The sequence below is a fragment of the Arachis ipaensis genome, chromosome B8 (assembly GCF_059453495.1).
Source record: "Arachis ipaensis isolate K30076 ecotype BB chromosome B8, ASM5945349v1, whole genome shotgun sequence".
NCBI classification, from domain to species: Eukaryota; Viridiplantae; Streptophyta; class Magnoliopsida; order Fabales; family Fabaceae; genus Arachis; species Arachis ipaensis.
In genome coordinates, this window is record NC_142443.1 from 60732852 (window position 1) to 60755367 (window position 22516).

The 22516-nt window shown below is 37.9% G+C and overlaps 1 non-coding gene across 1 annotated transcript; it reads right to left on the reverse strand.

Annotated features, from left to right (window-relative positions):
* Window positions 1–4009: 4009 nt before the first annotated feature.
* On the reverse strand, window positions 4010–4117 carry LOC148548279 (small nucleolar RNA R71). Its single transcript, XR_015897227.1, has one exon. It is a non-coding gene; the product is annotated as a small nucleolar RNA R71 (small nucleolar RNA).
* Window positions 4118–22516: the final 18399 nt, after the last annotated feature.

The following is a 22516-nucleotide window of genomic DNA, read 5'->3' on the forward strand; positions in this document are numbered from 1 at the left end:
ACTTTTAGGGATGTTTTTAATAGATTTTATGTTAAATTCACATTTCTGGACTTTACTATGAGTTTGTGTATTTTTCTGTGATTTCAGGTATTTTCTGGCTGAAATTGAGGGACTTGAGCAAAAATCAGATTCAGATGTTGAAAAAGGACTGCTGATGCTGTTGGATTCTGACCTCCCTGCACTCAAAGTGGATTTTCTGGAGCTACACAACTCGAAATGGCGAGCTTCCAATTGCGTTGGAAAGTAGACATCCAGGGCTTTCCAGCAATATATAATAGTCCATACTTTGGCCAAGAATTGACGACGTAAACTGGTGTTCAACGCCAGCTTTCTACCCAAATCTGGCATCCAGCGCCAGAAAAGGATCCAAAACCAGAGTTGAACGCCCAAACTGGCACAAAAACTGGCGTTCAACTCCACAAATGGCCTCTGCACGTGCAACACTTAAGCTCAGCCCAAACACACACCAAGTGGGCCCCGGAAGTGGATTTATGCATCAATTACTTACTCATGTAAACCCTAGTGACTAGTTTATTATAAATAGGACCTTTTACTATTGTATTTGACATCTTGGGATTACCTTATGATCCTTTGATCACGTTTTAGGGGGCTTGCCATCTCGGCTATGCCTGGACCTTCACTTATGTATTTTTAACGGTGGAGTTTCTACACTCCATAGATTAAGGTGTGGAGCTCTACTGTTCCTCAAAGATTAATGCAAGTACTACTGTTTTCTAGTCAATTCTTCTTATTTCTCTTCTAAGATATCCATTCGCACCCAAGAACGTGATGAAGGTGATGATTATGTGTGACGCTCATCACCATCTCCCTTATGAACGCGTGCCTGACAAACACTTCTGTTCTACATGAATTAAGCTAGAATGAGTATCTCTTAGATCTCCTAACCAGAATCTTCGTGGCGTAAGCTAGAATGATGGCGGCATTCAAGAGAATCCGGAAGGTCTAAACCTTGTCTGTGGTATTCTGAGTAGGATTCAATGATTGAATGACTGTGACGAGCTTCAAACTCGCGATTGTTGGGCGTTAGTGACAGACGCAAAAGGAGGGTGAATCCTATTCCAGCATGATCGAGAACCGACAGATGAATAGCCGTGTCGTGACAGGGTGCGTGAGCATATTATTCACTGAGAGGAGGGGATGTAGCCACTAACAACGGTGATGCCCTTGCATACAGCCAGCCATGGAAAGGAGTAAGACTGATTGGATGAAGATAACAGGAAAGCAGAGGTTCAGAGGAACGAAAAGCATCTCCATTCGCTTATCTGAAATTCCTACCAATGATTTACATAAGTATCTCTATCCCTATTTTATTATATAATATTCGAAAACAACATTATCACTTTATATCCGCCTGACTGAGATTTATAAGGTGACCATAGCTTGCTTCATACCAACAATCTCCGTGGGATTCGACCCTTACTCACGTAAGGTATTACTTGGACGACCCAGTGCACTTGCTGGTTAGTTGTATCGAAGTTGTGACAATTATGAATTAAGATCAAAGCATCAAGCTTTGGAGCCATTACCAGGGATTGTTCGAGCCTGGACATCACAATTTCGTGCACCAAGTTTTTGGCGCCGTTGCCGGGGATTGTTTGAGTTTGGACAACTGACGGTTCATCTTGTTGCTCAGATTAGGTAATTTTCTTTTTGTTTTGTTTTCAAAAATTTTTCAAAAATCTTTCAAAAACTCTTCCTTTGTTTTCGAAAAAAAAAATAAAATAAAATAAAATGTTTTCAAAAATAAATTATTCTATGGCTTCAAAATTTTTAAGAATGAATTCTAGTGTTTCATGAAATATGTTGAATCATATCTGGCTGTAAAGCCATACCCAAACTACTTTGGGATTGGTATTCAACTAATCACTCCAGCCCATGTAATTATATGCTAAAGCTTGGCTGGCTGTTAAGCCATGCCAGACCCTTTGATTGGAGCTTTAAGACTAACATGGCAAGATTCCTGGAATTCATATTAAAAATTTTGGAATCCTTATTTTCTTTTTCAAAAGAATTTTTCGAAAAATATAAAATAAAAATCCAAAAAAAATTAGAAAATCATAAAAATAAAAAATATTTTTGTGTTCCTTGTTTGAGTCTTGAGTCATATCATAAGTTTGGTGTCACTTGCATATGCATCTTGCATTTTTCGAAAATTTCATACATTCATGGTGTTCTTCATGATCTTCAAGTTGTTCTTGGTAAGTCTTCTTGTTTGATCTTGATGATTTTTTGTTTTGTGTCTTTTCATGTTTATCATATGCATTCTTGAATTCTTAGTGCGTAAGCATTAAAGAATTCTAAGTTTGGTGTCTTGCATGTTTTCTTTGCATTAAAAATTTTTCAAAAATATGTTCTTGATGTTCATCATGATCTTCATAGTGTTCTTGGTGTTCATCTTGACATTCATAGCATTCTTGCATGCATTCATTGTTTTGATCTAAAAATTTCATGCATTGCATAATTTTCATGTTTTCATAAAAATTCAAAAAATCAAAAAAAAAAAATATCTTTCCCTTTTTTCTCTCATCAAATTCGAAAATTTGAGTTGACTTCTTCAAAAATTTTTAAAATCAAGTTGTTTCTCATGAGTCAAACCAAATTTTCAATTTGAAAATCTTATCTTTTTCAAAATCTTTTTCAAAAATCAAATCTTTTTCAAAATTCTAAGTTATTTTCGAAAATTTCAAAAATATTTTTCAAAAATATTTTTCTTATTTTTATACCAAATTTTCGAAAATAACAATAACAATTAATGTTTTGATTCAAAAATTTCAAGTTTGTTACTTGCTTGTTAAGAAAGATTCAAACTTTAAGTTTTAGAATCATATCTTATGATTTCTTGTGAATCAAGTCATTAATTGTGATTTTAAAAATCAAATCTTTTTCAAAACTAATTTCAATCATATCTTTTCAAAAATATCTTCTTATCTTTTTCAAAAATTTGATTTCAAAATATCTTTTCTAACTTCCTAACTTCTTATCTTTTCAAAAATTTGTTTCAACTAACTAACTAACTTTTTTTTTTGTTTTTTATCTTTTTCAAAACTACCTAACTAACTCTCTCTCTCTAATTTTCGAAAATATCTTCCCACTTTTTCAAAAATTTCTTTTTAATTAACTAATTATTCTTATTTTTATTTTTAATTAAAAAAAAATTTCGAAAAAATACTAACAATTTTCAAAAACCATTTTCGAAAATCACTAACTCTTTTTCAAAAATAATTTTCGAAAATTATCCCTCCCCCATCTTATTCTATTTATTCATTCATATCCTAACATCTCATCTCACATCTCTGCCATCCTCACAGTTGTGTTTCTTCCATTATATTACATTCTTTGTCTCCCCCTCTTCTTCTACTCACACAGGGATCCCTATACTGTGGTATAAAGGATCTCTATTATTATTATTATTATTATTATTATTATTATTTTTCTGTGCCTTCTTCTTTGTCATATGAGCAGGAGCAAGGATAAGATCATTCTTGTGGAAGCAGATCCAGAACCTGAAAGGACTCTGAAGAGAAAATTAAGAGAAGCTAAATTACAATAATCCAGAGATAACCTTTCAGAAATTTTCGAACAGGAAGAGGAGATGGCAGCCAAAAATAATAATAATGTAAGGAAGATGCTTGGTGACTTTACTGCACCTAATTCCAATTTACATGGAAGAAGCATCTCCATTCCTGCCATTGGAGCAAACAACTTTGAGTTGAAACCTCAATTAGTTTCTCTGATGCAGCAGAACTGCAAGTTTCATGGACTTCCATCTGAAGATCCTTTTCAGTTCTTAACTGAATTCTTGCAGATATGTGATACTGTTAAGACTAATGAAGTAGATCCTGAAGTCTACAGGCTCATGCTTTTCCCTTTTGCTGTAAGAGACAGAGCTAGATTATGGTTGGATTCTCAACCCAAAGACAGCCTGAACTCTTGGGATAAGCTGGTCACGGCTTTCTTAGCCAAGTACTTTCCTCCTCAAAAGCTGAGCAAGCTTAGAGCTGATGTTCAAACCTTCAGACAGAAAGAAGGTGAATCCCTCTATGAAGCTTGGGAAAGATACAAATAGTTGACCAAAAAGTGTCCTTCTGACATGCTTTCAGAATGGACCATCCTGGATATATTCTATGATGGTTTATCTGAGCTATCAAAGATGTCACTGGACACTTCTGCAGGTGGATCCATTCACCTAAAGAAAACGCCTGCAGAAGCTCAAGAACTCATTGACATGGTTGCTAATAACCAGTTCATGTACACTTCTGAAAGGAATCCTGTGAGTAATGGGATGCCTATGAAGAAGGGAGTTCTTGAGGTTGATACTCTGAATGCCATATTGGCTCAGAATAAAATATTGACTCAGCAAGTCAATATGATCTCTCAGAGTCTGCATGGAATGCAAGCTGCATCCAACAGTACTCAAGAGGCATCTTCTGAAGAAGAAGCTTATGATCCTGAGACCCTGCAATAGCAGAGGTAAATTACTTAGGTGAACCTTATGGAAACACCTATAACTCAACATGGAGAAATCATCCAAATTTCTCATGGAAGGATCAAAAGCCCCAACAAGGCTTTAATAATAGTGGAAGAAACAGGTTTAGCAATAGCAAGCCTTTTCCATCATCAACTCAGCAACAGACAGAGAACTCTGAACAAAATGCTTCTAATTTAGCAAACTTAGTCTCTGATCTATCTAAGGCCACTGTAAGTTTCATGAATGAAACAAGATCTTCCATTAGAAATCTGGAAGCACAAGTGGACCAGCTGAGCAAAAGGATCACTGAAATCCCTCCTAGTACTCTCCCAAGCAATACAGAAGAGAATCCAAAAGGAGAGTGCAAGGCCATTGACATAAGCGCCATGGCCGAACCTGTGAGGAGAGGAGAGGACGTGAATCCCAAGGAGGAAGACCTCCTGGGACGTCCAGTGATTAATAAGGAGCTTCCCTCTAAGGAACCAAAGGACTCTGAGGCCCATCTAGAGACCATAGAGATCCCATTGAACCTCCTTATGCCCTTCATGAGCTCTGATGAATATTCCTCTTCTGAAGAGAATGAGAATGTTACTGAAGAGAAAACTGCCAAGTTTCTTGGTGCAATCATGAAGCTGAATGCCAAATTATTTGGCATTGATACTTGGGAAGTTGAACCTCCCTTGTTCATCAATGAACTAAGTGATCTGGATCAACTGACATTGCCTCAGAAGAGACAGGATCCTGGAAAGTTCATAATACCCTGTACCATAGGCACCATGATCTTTAAGGCTCTGTGTGACCTTGGTTCAGGAATAAACCTCATGCCCCTCTCTGTAATAGAGAAACTGGGAATCTATGGGGTGCAAGCTGCTAAAATCTCATTAGAGATGGTAGACAGCTCTAGAAAACAGGCTTATGGACAAGTAGAGGACGTGTTAGTAAAGGTTGAAGGCCTTTACATCCCTGCTGATTTCATAGTCCTGGATACTGGAAAGGAAGAGGATGAATCCATCATCCTAGGAAGACCTTTCCTGGCCACAGCAAGAGCTGTGATTTATGTTGACAGAGGTGAAATATTCCTTCAATGGAATGAGAACTCCCTTGTGTTTAAAACTCAAGGATCTCCCTCTGCAACCATGGGGAGGAAGCAGAAAAAGCTTCTCTCCAAGCAGAGTCAACCAGAGCCCCCACAGTCAAACTCTAAGTTTGGTGTTGGGAGGCCACAACCAAACTCTAAGTTTGGTGTTGAACTCCCATATCCAAACTCTAAGTTTGGTGTTGGAGAGTCTCAACAAAGCTCTGCACATCTGTGAGGCTCCATGAGAGCCCACTATCAAGCTATTGACATTAAAGAAGCGCTTGTTGGGAGGCAACCCAATGTTTATCTAATTCTTATTTTTATTGTTTTTCATGTTTTCTTAGGTTCATGATCATGTGGAGTCACAAAATAAACAAAAAATTCAAAAACGGAATCAAAAACAGCAGAAGAAAAATCACACCCTGAAGGAGCATCTGTCTGGCGTTCAAACGCCAGAACAGAGCATAGTTCTGGCGCTGAACACCCAGAATGGGAGCATCCTGGCGCTGAACGCCCAGAACAAGCATGGTTCTGGCGTTCAATGCCAGAAATGGCAGCAAATGGGCGTTGAACGCCCAAAATGGGCACCAACCTGGCGCTGAACGCCCAGAGTTGTGTGCAAGGGCATTTTGCATGCCTAAATTGGTGCAGGGATGTAAATGCCTTGACACCTCAAGATCTGTGGACCTCACAGGATCACCTCAGGATCTGTGGACCCCACAGGATCCCCACCTACCTCCACTCACTCTCTTCTCTCTTCTCAATCATCCTCTATTCCCAATAAACACTCTTCCCTATTAACTCTTTACCACTCACATCCAAACACCCACTTTCCTTCAAAATTCAACATCTCTTTCCCACCCAATCCCACCCATATGGCCGAATACACATCTCCCTCCATCTCCTCCATATCTTCTTCTTATTCTTCTATTCTCTCTTCTTTTACTCGAGGGCGAGCAACATTCTAAGTTTGGTGTGGTAAAAGCATAGCTTTTTTGTTTTTTCCATAACCATTGATGGCACCTAAGGCCAGAGAAACCTCTAGAAAGAGGAGAGGGAAGACAAAAGCTTCCATCAAGGGTCTATAGCTCAGTGGTAGAACATTTGACTGCAAATCAAGAGATCCCTGAGATACCTCAGGGGATACATTTTCTTCCACACAATTATTGGAAGCAATTAAGGGTGGAACATCAAGAGCACTCCATCATCCTTCATGAAATCAGAGAAGATCTAAAAGCAATGAAGGAGGAGCAACAAAGACAAGGAAGAGACATAGAAGAGCTCAAGGACATCATTGGTTCCTCAAGAAGGAAACGCCACCATTACTAAGGTGGATTCATTCCTTTTTCTTATTTCTTCTGTTTTTCGTTTTCTATGTTATGTGCTTATCTGTGTTTGTGTCTTCATTACATGATCATTAGTAGTTAGTAACTATGTCTTAAAGTTATAAATGTCCTATGAATCCATCACCTCTCTTAAATGAAAAATGTTTTAATTCAAAAGAACAAGAAGTACATGAGTTTCGAATTTATCCTTGAACTTAGTTTAATTATATTGATGTGGTGACAATGCTTCTTGTTTTCTGAATGTATGCTTGAACAGTGCATATGTCTTTTGAAGTTGTTGTTTAAGAATGTTAAATATGTTGGCTCTTGAAAGAATGATGATTAGGAGACATGTTATTTGATAATCTGAAAAATCATAAAAATGATTCTTGAAGCAAGAAAAAGTAGCAAAGAACAAAGCTTGCAGAAAAAATAGGCGAAAAAAAAAATAGAAAGAAAAAGAAAAAGCAAGCAGAAAAAGCCAAAAGCTCTTAAAACCAAGAGGCAAGAGCAAAAAGCCAATAACCCTTAAAACCAAAAGGCAAGGGCAAATAAAAAGGATCCCAAGGCTTTGAGCATCAGTGGATAGGAGGGCCTAAAGGAATAAAATCCTGGTCTAAGCGGCTAAACCAAGCTGTCCCTAACCATGTGCTTGTGGCGTGTAGGTGTCAAGTGAAAACTTGAGACTGAGCGGTTAAAGTCAAGGTCCAAAGCAAAAAAAGAGTGTGCTTAAGAACCCTGGACACCTCTAATTGGGGACTTTAGCAAAGCTGAGTCACAATCTGAAAAGGTTCACCCAATTATGTGTCTGTGGCATTTATGTATCCGGTGGTAATACTGGAAAACAAAGTGCTTAGGGCCACGGCCAAGACTCATAAAATAGCTGTGTTCAAGAATCATCATACTGAACTAGGAGAATCAATAACACTATCTGAACTCTGAGTTCCTATAGATGCCAATCATTCTGAACCTCAATGGATAAAGTGAGATGCCAAAACTATTCAAGAGGCAAAAAGCTATAAGTCCCGCTCATTTGATTGGAGCTATGTTTCATTGATAGTTTGGAATTTATAGTATATTCTATTCTTTTTATCATATTTTGATTTTCAGTTGCTTGGGGACAAGCAACAATTTAAGTTTGGTGTTGTGATGAGCGGATAATTTATACGCTTTTTGGCATTGTTTTTAGTATATTTTTAGTAGAATCTAGTTACTTTTAGGGATGTTTTTAATAGATTTTATGTTAAATTCACATTTCTGGACTTTACTATGAGTTTGTGTGTTTTTCTGTGATTTCAGGTATTTTCTGGCTGAAATTGAGGGACTTGAGCAAAAATCAGATTCAGATGTTGAAAAAGGACTGCTGATGCTGTTGGATTCTGACCTCCCTGCACTCAAAGTGGCTTTTCTGGAGCTACACAACTCTAAATGGCGCGCTTCCAATTGCGTTGGAAAGTAGACATCCAGGGCTTTCCAGCAATATATAATAGTCCATACTTTGGCCAAGAATTGATGACGTAAACTGGCGTTCAACGCCAGCTTTCTACCCAAATCTGGCATCCAGCGCCAGAAAAGGATCCAAAACCAGAGTTGAACGCCCAAACTGGCACAAAAACTGGCGTTCAACTCCACAAATGGCCTCTGCACGTGCAACACTTAAGCTCAGCCCAAACACACACCAAGTGGGCCCCGGAAGTGGATTTATGCATCAATTACTTACTCATGTAAACCCTAGTGACTAGTTTATTATAAATAGGACCTTTTACTATTGTATTTGACATCTTGGGATTACCTTATGATCCTTTGATCACGTTTTAGGGGGCTGGCCATCTCGGCTATGCCTGGACCTTCACTTATGTATTTTTAACGGTGGAGTTTCTACACTCCATAGATTAAGGTGTGGAGCTCTACTGTTCCTCAAAGATTAATGCAAGTACTACTGTTTTCTATTCAATTCTTCTTATTTCTCTTCTAAGATATCCATTCGCACCCAAGAACGTGATGAAGGTGATGATTATGTGTGACGCTCATCACCATCTCCCTTATGAACGCGTGCCTGACAAACACTTCTGTTCTACATGAATTAAGCTAGAATGAGTATCTCTTAGATCTCCTAACCAGAATCTTCGTGGCGTAAGCTAGAATGATGGCGGCATTCAAGAGAATCCGGAAGGTCTAAACCTTGTCTGTGGTATTCTGAGTAGGATTCAATGATTGAATGACTGTGACGAGCTTCAAACTCGCGATTGTTGGGCGTTAGTGACAGACGCAAAAGGAGGGTGAATCCTATTCCAGCATGATCGAGAACCGACAGATGAATAGCCGTGCCGTGACAGGGTGCGTGAGCATATTATTCACTGAGAGGAGGGGATGTAGCCACTGACAACGGTGATGCCCTTGCATACAGCCAGCCATGGAAAGGAGTAAGACTGATTGGATGAAGATAGCAGGAAAGCAGAGGTTCAGAGGAACGAAAAGCATCTCCATTCGCTTATCTGAAATTCCTACCAATGATTTACATAAGTATCTCTATCCCTATTTTATTATATAATATTCGAAAACAACATTATCACTTTATATCCGCCTGACTGAGATTTACAAGGTGACCATAGCTTGCTTCATACCAACAATCTCCGTGGGATTCGACCCTTACTCACGTAAGGTATTACTTGGACGACCCAGTGCACTTGCTGGTTAGTTGTATCGAAGTTGTGACAATTATGAATTAAGATCAAAGCACCAAGCTTTGGAGCCATTACCAGGGATTGTTCGAGCCTGGACATCACAATTTCGTGCACCAGTTATACCTAGATGCTCCAGTGTATTTATAATGGTGAGGAGCGACTTCTTTGGAGATAAAATAGTTATCTTATCTTATCTTATCTTTGGGTGAAGTCATCTTATCTTCAAGGGAACCGCCCTTATCTCTATAGGCTTGGGCTACCTTTGGATTTGGGTCATGTTCCTCTGTTTGGGCCCTTATTGGGCTTTCCTGGTGATTTGGCCGAGCTCTTGGAGAAGAGGTCGGATAGTCTTGACCTGAAGAGGTCGATTGGCTTGTCGTTGATCATCCCAGATCGGACATCTCGACCCAGGGTATGAACAGAAACCAATTTTAAAAATTTTTTAGAAAAAGACACAAGAAAATTCGAAAATTACCAAGAACAAAAACAAAAAGACTCAAACCAAGAACAAAGATTAATCAAAGAAAATAAAATTTTTTTTGAAATGGTTTTTTAATTTTTTTCGAAAAGAAGAAAAAAAGAAATAAAAGAAAAGCTAACAAAATTAAAGATAATACCTGATCTAGAGAACAAGATAATCCGTCAGTTGTCCAAACTCGAACAATTCCCAACAACGGCGCCAAAAACTTGGTGCACGAATCCCCACACTCCGTACAGCTGTACCAGCAAGTGCACTGGATCGTCGAAGTAATACCTGAGCAAGTCAGGGTCGATCCCACGAGGATTGTCGTTTGAAGCAAGCTATGGTTATCTTACAGGTCTTAGTCAGGCGAATCAAGAAGTTGTTGGATTGAGGCTTAATTGAATTAAAGGAATAGTGTATAAAATATTTTTTAAATTAAATGTAACCAGGAATAAGAAGATGATTAAGGATTGGAGTTGCTTTGTCTTTCTGAATTAACTCTAGTATTACTGTATCCTTTGCTTGTGAGTGATTTCTTCTATGGCAGGCTGTATGTGATCAACACCGTATGGCCGTGATCATCTATCTCCTCTGTTTCAGATCAAACGCCATATGGCCGCGGTCATCCAATTGAACGAGGGTGAAGCTCTAGCAGTTCATTCCCTTGGTGATCCTATTCAAAACGCCACAGACAAGGTTGAATCTTCCGGATTAGAGAATGCTGCTCCTTTGGGTTCTAGCCTCTACCACAGAGACCCTAATCTTCCCGTAAATTAGCTGAACTAGTGTCTCAAGAAGTCCCTAACGAAGTCGTGGATTAGCCGTCTGGGAGATGTATAATCAAGCTGGCGGTTTGGGCTTTCCAGTCACGTATTCACACGAACCCAAGAAGACACGGATGGTTGTCAGGCATGCAGTCTTGGTATGATAAACGGAGCTGATTGTCACTGATTATCCCATTCACTATGTTGAAGAACGAGTATACATCTTATAATTAAATCAAACACGGATTGAAGGAAAACAGTAATACTTTTATTAATTCATAGGACTCAGCAGGACTCCTCCCCTTAACCTATGAGGTTTAGAAACGTATACTGATAGACAATACAATATGGTAAACAAAAATAATGTGTAAAAAGGCTGAAGATCCTTAACAAAGAGTGATCTTCTACTTTAAATACTAAACTAATGACTAGTAAGGGTAAAACAGTCTTTTTAGTACTAAAATCCACTTCTAGGGCTCACTTGATAAGTGTTTAGGCTGAGCTTTGATGAGATCCACGTGCTAAGCGGCCTCTAGGGTGTTGAACGCTGGCTAGGGGGTCCTCTTTAGGCATTTGGGCGCTGGTCTCTTCTCTTTAGGCGCTGGACACCTAGAAGGGGGCAGGAGGCTGGCGTTGGACGCCAGTTTTGAGCCTTATAATCTGAAGCAAAGTATGGACTACTATATATTGATGGAAAGCTCTAGAAGTCAGCTTTTCATAGCCATTGAGAACGCTTTATTTGGACTTTTGTAGCTCCAGAAAATCTCTTCCGAGTGTAAGGAGATCATATCCGAACAGCATCTGCAGTGCTTTCTCTGTCTCTAAATCAAACTTTTGCTCCAACTCCTCAATTTCAGTCAAAAAATACCTGAAATTGCACAAAAACATACACACTCATAGTAGAATCCAAAAATGTGAATTTAACACTAAAACCTATAAAAATTTAATAAAAATTAAACAAAACATGCTAAAAACTATATGAAAATGATGCCAAAAAGCATATAAAATATCCGCTCATTAGTTAGCTTGAGTGAACTTGCTTGTTGGAGCAGGGGTTGGATTGTTCTTTGACCTTCTCTTTTTCATGGATATAGTCAATTGTTTCTTGGCCACAATCCTTATTCCAGTGCTTTGGTTGATTGCCTTTACTTTTTTTTTTCAAAACTTGGGTGTTGTGTGATGGTTGGGGTGTCCTCTTCATCAAAAACTTCTTGGAATGGTGGATCACTTGGTACCAATTCCTCAATTTCACCTGCATTAAGCACTACTCTACTCCTTAGACTGATGACATGGTATTTTTCTCGTGGCCAAGGAAAGACATTGGTTGGTTCATCAACAAAATGTTGTGCCAATTGTGTCATTTACTCTTCTTGACTCTTCATTGAGGCTTCTATATCTTCAATCACCTCTCTCACATTTTGCCTTAAGAAATCACTGAGTTGGGTAATGAAGAGATATCTCTTGGAGAGTTCCTCTATTCTAAATGCTAGAAAAGTTTTTGGAGGAGTTTGTGGAGGTGCATAGGTTAGACAATTAAGGGATGATGGTTCTTGATGAATGGGGTATGGAGCATTAAAATCCTTTCTCCAGTCACAACTTGGCTAGTTGTCATAACAATATGAGCTATTTTGTGGCTCTAGGAGGTATTCCATTTTATTTGATTGCTCCAATCCCATCATTTCTTGTTAATATTCCCAGCCACCATGAGGATATAATGACATGAATCATTTTGTGGTGGTGGGCAATATCCTATGCAATATGATTGATCAAAATGTGTGGTAAACTCCATTTTTACTTGAAAAAGTTTATATCAAACACAATCACCAAGAGAAAGTGGAATCTCCCTTGACACAAATGAGGGATTTTTAGTGAGGCAATAACACAAATACCTTACTAGCAAGAGAAAATTAAAGGAAATTAAATGACAACATCAAAAAGAAAAAATGTCTAATCTAGGTAATCAACCACTAGTAGTTGATGACAAGTCATCCTAGCCTATTTTAACTAGTCTTTTTCTTTTGTTTTCATTTGAATTATGCACTTTCTTGAGCTACAAGCAAGCTAATGGAGTAGATTTTCATGTTTCCCTTGATTGAACCAACCATATATGAATTTATGCCATTTCATGAGGTTTTATGCTATATTTGTTGCATATTATGAAAGAATGAATATCTCATGATTTTGAGCATAGCTTTGATGAGTTTGGTTGATTAATGATAGGTGAAGAAAGCTTGGAGAAAGGTTGAAGCAAAGAGGAATGGCTAGGAGTGAAGAGAGGACAATGGAATAAGTGAAATTGAACCAGGAAGCAAGAAGTTAGCCCCAACGTTAGCCCCCTAACTTGGAGGCTAACGTTGGAACTTGAAATTTCCTCCCTGGCCATCCAATGTTTGCGCCAACGTTAGCCCCCTAACTTGGAGGCTAACGTTGGCACATGAAAACATAAGGGAGAAGGGCCAACGTTTGCGCCAACGTTAGCCCCCTAACTTGGAGGCTAACGTTGGCACCACTAGCACACTAGACAAGGCCAACGTTAGGGTCAAAGTTAGACCCCTAACGTTGGCACCAACGTGCATACCAGAAAAATGTGTTTGCTGCTAACTTTGGCTCAAACTTTTGGTCCAACTTTTGCTAACCTCAAACCCAGTTCAATTGGTTCACTTTGGTTCTTCTTCAAACTTCAAGAGCAATCAACCAAGGCCTCTTTCAACCCAATTCCACCAAGAGCAAAGGCCCAACTCAAGGCTTGAAGATCATTGGAAGAAAGTGTATAAATAGAATAGAATTCAAGTTATTCGGGGAGCTTTCCCTTTGGAATTTTCATAATAGTTTTCGGAGAGCTTTTGAACTTTAATTTCTTTGTTTTCATTGCTTTAAATTTCATTTTACACTTGCCTTGGATCTTGGATTGGAGAATTGAAGAAATTCTGTTTCAATCTCAATCTTGGATCTCTGTTTCTTTACTGCTAATTGAATTTCATTTCCGGTTAATTGTTCTTCAACTATTATCTTTGCAATTTACAATTTCCTTGCAATTGTTCTTGTTGGATCTAGGAAGGCATTGAGATCTAGACTTGGTTTTCTAGTCTCTGGGTCCTGAGATCTGAATTTCCCATTTCACTTCTCTGTTTACTACTTTCTATGTTCATTTACTCTTCTGCTTTATATCCGGCTCAATCCCAATTCCCTTTCCCTCTTCTGTTTGATGCAATTTAATTTTTCCTTGTTTAATTTCTGCAAATCCACATCCCAATCCCCTTTACATTTCAAGCAATTTACATTCCTTGCACTTTAAGATTCCGCAATTTACATTTCTTGCACTTTAAGTTTCTGCCATTTAATTTCTTGTTCTTTAAGTTTCAGCAATTTATTTCTTGTTCTCTTTACTTCAATGCAATTTAATTCTGCAAGTCACAAAACCATCAACCAAATCTTGATTCGCTTGACTAAATCAACCACTAAACTAAAATTGCTCAATCCTTCAATCCCTGTGGGATCGACCTCACTCCCGTGAGTTTTTATTACTTGATACAACCCGGTACACTTGCCGGTTAGATTTGTGTGTTTTGGGAGAAATTTATTTTTCACCAAAATACTCATCAAGTTTTTGGCGCCGTTGCCGGGGATTGATTAGATTGACAATGATTAAGTGAGGTGGTAATCTAGATCAAGCACTTTTTCTTTAATTTTTGACTAACCCACTAACTGTTTGAAGTTTTGCCTGAGCTAATAGAAACCTCATTCTAGCAATAGAGTGAAATTTCCTTGGCTCATCCTGCTGAATATGGTTTTCATAGTTTGAAAAACAAACGAGAGGAGTGGTTTTCATTCATTACCCTCTCAAGTTTGCCAACTGTTTGATACTTTGTGTCAACTGATCCTTCAATCATATCCTGGTCTGAATATGCTCTATCTTCACTTGAATTGGATGTGACTGTGCAGATCATGGAAGGGAACTCAACAAATTCTAGCAATCATGAGAGTAATACCCCCACCTTGGATGATAATGTAACCCATAGTTCGAAGCAACTATCCATAGCCATGGATGATGTTGCCCAATGGTTTGAAGCTTTTCCACAAGGAAGCATTATCGGATGGGAAGAACTGATGAATGGACTCCTAGTCAAATTTAACCCATCACAAGGAGTTGTTAAGCAAGAGGCAGAAGTGCATCCCTTAGAGAAAGAAATTGAAGGTGCTCGTGCAGTAATAAGCCAAAACAAGCAGATGCATCAGCAGACTCTACAACAATTAGATATGATGGCTAAAAAAATCATTGAGTTGAGACATGCTGTAGTACATACATACAACCTGACTCAAAGCTCATATGGGTGTAATCAAGCTGAACAAAGCTTTGGGGCCATTAACCGAGAGCAACAAAGCTATGAGCAACTACAAGCTCCAGGCAAACACTCTAGCATGCTCCAGAACAGGCCTCAGAATGATGTGTACAATCCACCTTGGAGAACTCATTCTAATGGGAGGGGGGTTGAGAACCAAAACCAAAGACCAAGGGACTTCAACTGCAACAATCCTAATTTCAAAAATCAACTTAAAACACACCCCCACAACAACAATCACACACACTTCCAATCCCGTCCTACCTCACCATTCACTCAAAATGACCTTCATCAACCACCACAGTTGCCACAACCACTTCCAACCTTTCAAAGGATCTATATTCTAGAAATGTTGATGGAGAGGTCCATAAAAATTCAAGAAATGATGGCAATAGAGCGGGAAGAAATAAAGAGGCATCAAGAGATGATAAGCAAGAATCAGGAGACTTCACTCAGAAGACTTGAAAGGCAGGTGGAACAACTAGTGCAAAACCTTGCTGAATTGGGTGAGAAAAAGGGGACTCTGAACCCAAAGAGCCATGAAAAGGATGCTGTGTTGAAAGAAAAGGGAGTCATGGAGGAAAATAAGAAGGCTATGGAAAGAGAAATAGAGGGAAGGAAGCCCATAGCAAGAGGAGGAAACATGAGGCAACAGAAGCCTCAACTTCCATGAGCACAGAGTGAAGGATGTCAAGCTAGTGACAATAAAAGAGCGCTTGTTGGGAGGCAACCCAACCTGAGGTAGTTTTCCTTTCATAACTATTTTAATAAAAAGGTTAATTAGTTTATCTACATTGCAAGAAGCTAAGTTTGGTGTTGCACACCAAAACAATATAAGGGAGAATGAAGGATTCTAAGTTTGGTGTTTCACCAAAAATCCCATCATAAAACACATTCTCATTTTCTGCATAATGCTGGCTTCAAGCATGATGGATGAACTAGTTAACTATTCTGCTGTTTTCTAGTTTTCAGTTTTGTCATTTTTGAAAAAAAGAAAAAGAGTTTTACACATGGTTAATCTGATGCACAAGAACCATTGGCAAGGTACTAAGTTTGGTGTTCTCACACCAAAGTAAGTACAAAGGCCCACAAATAAATCCTGCATGCTAACCATTGTTTCTAAGTGCTTGGGGAACAAGCAACTTTCAATATCATTGCAGAATATCATACAAGCCTTTGGAGAGATTGAGCATCATCAACCAAAGAAGAGAAAGATGAACATGAAGGTCAGCAACAATGATGATGAGAAAAAGGAAAGCGATTGAACTCCAACAGGTTGTATTGTTAAGAGATTGTTTTACATCAAATATTGTTGTGATTTAAAGTTGGATTGTATCCTGATCTGCCCTGCCTGTCTGCATAGCATAGTTTTTAATTACCCCTGCCTGCCTGCATAGCATAGTCTTTCTTTATAATTCAATAAGCAAGGTGTCTGATCATTCACAACATTCTTATCTTCAAAACTTGTTTGCACTCAATTTTCAAGAAATGCATCACATGAAAGTTCTTTGAAAAGAAGGATTGAGGAATTAAACAATTTTGAGGCAAGCAAAAGATTAGGAGAAGTGGTGGTTCTAGTTGTATGATTATGTATTGAGGTTGCATGCTTGTGAAAACTTGCATGGGAGCTCATAGGCGGGACATGAAGTTCAAAGAAGTATTGTGGAGATTCTCAAAAATTTATTGATCCAAGAAGCAGCAAACAAAACAAAAGAAAGAAAAGAAAGTACAAAAACAAAAGGAATATGGCCCAAGGCTCTGAGCATCAATTACTAGGCAGAAAAAGAAAGAAAGAAACAAAAACTCAAAGAGTTGTTGTCCTAGTAAATGCTTGTGGTTGAGATGTGTCAAGGAAAGAGGCTTGAGCAAGAAAATCCTTAGGGGTGCTTCAACACCTAATACCTTAAAACCAACTGGTTTAGGAGTATTGATTGAAAGCTTATCTAAAGAGCCGCTTTGAGACATGATACTTAGAGTCGAGGCCAAAGCACAGAAACTATAAGCTGCTTCAAGGTGATTACATATAAAGAGATCTCCATGATACCATTTGGATGAAAATCCTAAGACCTACGACTCCCAATATGTAAGGACTAGTGAGCACTGAAGCCCTTGCATAAGCATATGATTTAGAGTTCACCCCACTGATACTTGATCACTTCACTCACTGCACTTTACAAGTGTTCCTCAATCCATCTCAATTAAAAGAACCTTGGAGCATAAATCTATTTCTTGCTTGAGGACAAGCAAGCTTTAAGTTTGGTGTTGTGATGACAAGTCATCCTAGCCTATTTTAACTAGTCTTTTTCTTTTGTTTTCATTTGAATTATGCACTTTCTTGAGCTACAAGCAAGCTAATGGAGTAGATTTTCATGTTTCCCTTGATTGAACCAACCATATATGAATTTATGCCATTTCATGAGGTTTTATGCTATATTTGTTGCATATTATGAAAGAATGAATATCTCATGATTTTGAGCATAGCTTTGATGAGTTTGGTTGATTAATGATAGGTGAAGAAAGCTTGGAGAAAGGTTGAAGCAAAGAGGAATGGCTAGGAGTGAAGAGAGGACAATGGAATAAGTGAAATTGAACCAGGAAGCAAGAAGTTAGCCCCAACGTTAGCCCCCTAACTTGGAGGCTAACGTTGGAACTTGAAATTTCCTCCCTGGCCATCCAACGTTTGCGCCAACGTTAGCCCCCTAACTTGGAGGCTAACGTTGGCACATGAAAACATAAGGGAGAAGGGCCAACGTTTGCGCCAACGTTAGCCCCCTAACTTGGAGGCTAACGTTGGCACCACTAGCACACTAGACAAGGCCAACGTTAGGGTCAAAGTTAGACCCCTAACGTTGGCACCAACGTGCATACCAGAAAAATGTGTTTGCTGCTATGAAAAGTTGGAGCCAAAGTTAGACCCCTAACTTTGGCTCAAACTTTTGGTCCAACTTTTGCTAACCTCAAACCCGGTTCAATTGGTTCACTTTGGTTCTTCTTCAAACTTCAAGAGCAATCAACCAAGGCCTCTTTCAACCCAATTCCACCAAGAGCAAAGTCCCAACTCAAGGCTTGAAGATCATTGGAAGAAAGTGTATAAATAGAATAGAATTCAAGTTATTCGGGGAGCTTTCCCTTTGGAATTTTCATAATAGTTTTCGGAGAGCTTTTGAACTTTAATTTCTTTGTTTTCATTGCTTTAAATTTCATTTTACACTTGCCTTTGATCTTGGATTGGAGAATTGAAGAAATTCTGTTTCAATCTCAATCTTGGATCTCTGTTTCTTTACTGCTAATTGAATTTCATTTCCGGTTAATTGTTCTTCAACTATTATCTTTGCAATTTACAATTTCCTTGCAATTGTTCTTGTTGGATCTAGGAAGGCATTGAGATCTAGACTTGGTTTTCTAGTCTCTGGGTCCTGAGATCTGAATTTCCCATTTCACTTCTCTGTTTACTGCTTTCTATGTTCATTTACTCTTCTGCTTTATATCCGGCTCAATCCCAATTCCCTTTCCCTCTTCTGTTTGATGCAATTTAATTTTTCCTTGTTTAATTTCTGCAAATCCACATCCCAATCCCCTTTACATTTCAAGCAATTTACATTCCTTGCACTTTAAGATTCCGCAATTTACATTTCTTGCACTTTAAGTTTCTGCCATTTAATTTCTTGTTCTTTAAGTTTCAGCAATTTATTTCTTGTTCTCTTTACTTCAATGCAATTTAATTCTGCAAGTCACAAAACCATCAACCAAATCTTGATTCGCTTGACTAAATCAACCACTAAACTAAAATTGCTCAATCCTTCAATCCCTGTGGGATCGACCTCACTCCCGTGAGTTTTTATTACTTGATACAACCCGGTACACTTGCCGGTTAGATTTGTGTGTTTTGGGAGAAATTTATTTTTCACCAAAATACTCATCAGTAGTTGGTGCACGAAAATCTTGTAGCTCTACAAAATTTCCCTCGGCAAATATACCAAATTATCGTCAAGTAAAAACTCATAATAGAGTGAGGTCAAATCCCACAGGGATTGATTGGTTGAGCAACTTTAATTAGAGGATGGTTCTAGTTGAACTGAATCAAATTTGAATTGAGAATTGCAGGAAATTAAATGGCGGAAAACTTAAATGGCAAGAAATGTAAACAGCAGAATGTAAATGGCAGAAATTAAATTACAGAAGGTAGAATTGCAGGGAATTTAACTGCAGCAACTTAAATTGCAAGAAATTAAATGGGAGTGGGGGTAATTGAGCATCAAAGTAAATAACAGAATAAAGAGAATGGGTAAGATCAGAAATGGGGAAGCTCATTGGGGTCAGGAGATGCTGCAATCCTCCGGATCAAATTCATTCTCATTTCTTCCTTAATCAATGTATTCGTTGATCTCCTTGGCAATCTTAGGTGATTGAATCCTAATTCCTTGGTAATTCAATCTCTCTAAGCTTGAATAATTACCCAATTTCTTGATCTAATTACCCAAAGGTGTGCGCACGCTTTCAATTTTTCTACTTGTGCGTACACACACTAGGTTGTGCGTACGCACACAAGGCATTTTTGGCAGCTCCAATTTGCAAATCCATCGCAGACGTTGGATCCAATGTTGGATTACCAATGTTACCTCCAACGTTGCTCACTTGTGCGTACGCACATTGCCTTGTGCATGCGCACACCTTGAATTTTTCTTCTTGTGCGTACGCACACAACGCTATGCGTACACACACAAGGCAGTTTTCACAATTCCAACTTTTAGTCTCATCGAAGACGTTGGAGGTAATGTTGGTGAGCCAACGTTCCCTCCAACGTTAGCACCAGCACTTGCAGAACGTTGCATCCCCTTCCTCCAACGCTTGAGGCAACATTGGTGAGCCAACTTTGGCCACCAACGTTGCTTCCTTTTCTTCTTTCCATGCTTCGTCCTTGCTTATCTTCACCTATCATCAACCAATACATGCATCAAAACTTTGCTAGATTCACAATAATTTGCATCATTCTTAACACACAAATAAATATAACATAAATCTCATGAAAATGCATCAATTTAACCATGTTTCAATGAATCAAGGTATGCATGAAACTTTCATCCAAATACTTGCTTATTGCTCAAGAAAGTGCATAAAATCTAATAAAAATAAAAGATACAGCCTAGTGAAACTAGCCTAAGATGCCTTGGCATCAGTATTTTGTTAATCACATTTAATCCCCGGCAACGGCGCTAAAAACTTGATACAAAAAAAATTTAATCTTCCGTAATAACTACCGGTAAGTGCACCGGGTCGTATCAAGTAATAAAACTCACATGAGTGAGGCCGATCCCACAAGGATTAATAGATTAAGCAATCAATAGTTGATTAATTATTCTAGTTAGACAAACATTAAGGAGAGATAATCAACAAGAAAATGTAAATGACATGAAAGTAAAGGAAAGCAATAAAGTACAAGAAAGTAAATGGCATAAATGTAAAGTACAAGAAAGTAAAGTGCTGGAAAGTAAATGACCATAAAGTAAATAAGAAAGAAAAATAAAATAAGCAATAGGATTGCTCAATTGAGAGGTTTATATCAATCTTTCATACACTTATCCATACAAAATGCATGGTTTTACATTTTCCTTTCTGATTTTGTGCTATGATTGAAAACATGTTTCTTTGACCTTAATTTTATTAATTTTAATCCTCCCTTTATACCATTTGATGCTGTGATATGTTTGTTAAGTGATTTCAGAGATTACAGGGCAAGAATGGCTCAGAGGATGGAAAGAAAGCATGCAAAAGTGGAAGGAATACAAGAAGCTGTAGGAACTGCTAAGCTGTCCAGCCTGACCTATTCGCACTCAAACGGTCATAACTTGAGCTATAGAGGTCCAAATGATGCGGTTCTAGTTGTGTTGGAAAGCTAACATACGGGGCTTCGAAATGATATATAATTTGCTATAGTGGCTGTACAGATAGGCGATGCGAACGCGTGCTACACGCGAATGCGTCGCAGTGACAAAAAACCTGCGTGGCAAATTTCGCCCCCAGCAATTTCTGGGCTGTTTTTGACCCAGTTTTCGGCCCAGAAAATACAGATTAGAGGCTATAAAGTGAGGGAATCAAACCATTCATAAACAATAATCATACAACATTCATAATTCACAATTTTAGGTTTTAGATGTAGTTTTTAGAGAGAGAGGCTCTCTCCTCTCTCTTAGGATTTAGGATTAGGATTATGATTTAGGATTTCTATTATGATTAGGCTACTTCTCTTCAGTCACAGGTTCAATGTTCCTTTAATTTATTTTTTTCTTTTACTTTTATTTATTCTAATGCTTTTACTTGTATTTTACTTATGTTGCCAAATTGGCTTATGAACTCTTTATGTTAGATTTGAATATTCTATTTAATGCAATTCGAGGTATTTTCAAATTTATGACTGTTTTATGCTATTTATGATATAAATAATTTAGATTTTCCCCTTTTGGCTTTGGTTGAGTAATTGGTGACACTTAAGTTATCAAACTCAGCATTTGATTAGAAATTGGGATTGCTGATTGATTTGGATCCCTCTAAAGCTAGTCTTTCCGTAGGAGTTGACTAGGACTTGAGGAATCAAGTTAATTAGTCCACTTGACTTTTCTTTATTTAGTAAGGGTTAACTAAGTGGGAGCAATAACAATTTTCATCACACCTGATAAGGATAACTGGGACGGGATTTCTCGTTCTCATGCCTTGCCAAGAGTTTTCTTAATTATTAATTTATTTTTCTTATCATTTAAATTACTTATTCCTTATTTCAAAAACCCAAAAATATACAATTTTCCATAACCAATAATAACCATACTTCCCTGCAATTTCTTGAGAAGACGACCCGAGGTTCAAATACTTCGGTTATAAATTTTATTGGGTTTTGTTACTTTTGACAACCAAATTTTTGTACGAAAGGATTCCTTACTGGTTTAGAAACTATACTTACAACGCGATTATTTTTATAAATTTCTTTACTGGCAGAAATCTGATAGTCAAAATGACGCCGTTGGCGGGAAATTGCAAACGTGTGTCTTATTATTAGTTATTGTAAATATTTGCTTTTTGCTTGTTTATTTGTTTTTATTTTTGCTTTTTCGTAAATTAAGAGGTTATTAGTTTTTATTTAGTTATTAAAATTTTTGAAAATAATGTTCCTTGCTCTTTCTTGATCTTCAAGTTGTTCTTCGTGTTCATCTTGACCTTCGAGTTGTTCTTGGTTGTTTTCTTCGTTTTGATCTAAAAATTTTAAGTTTGGTGTCATTTTATTGTTTTTCTCTTTCCTCATTAAATTCAAAAATATATCTTCTCTTTATTTTAATTGATTTTTTTCGAAAATTATAAAAAAAATTTAGATTTTTATTTTAAAA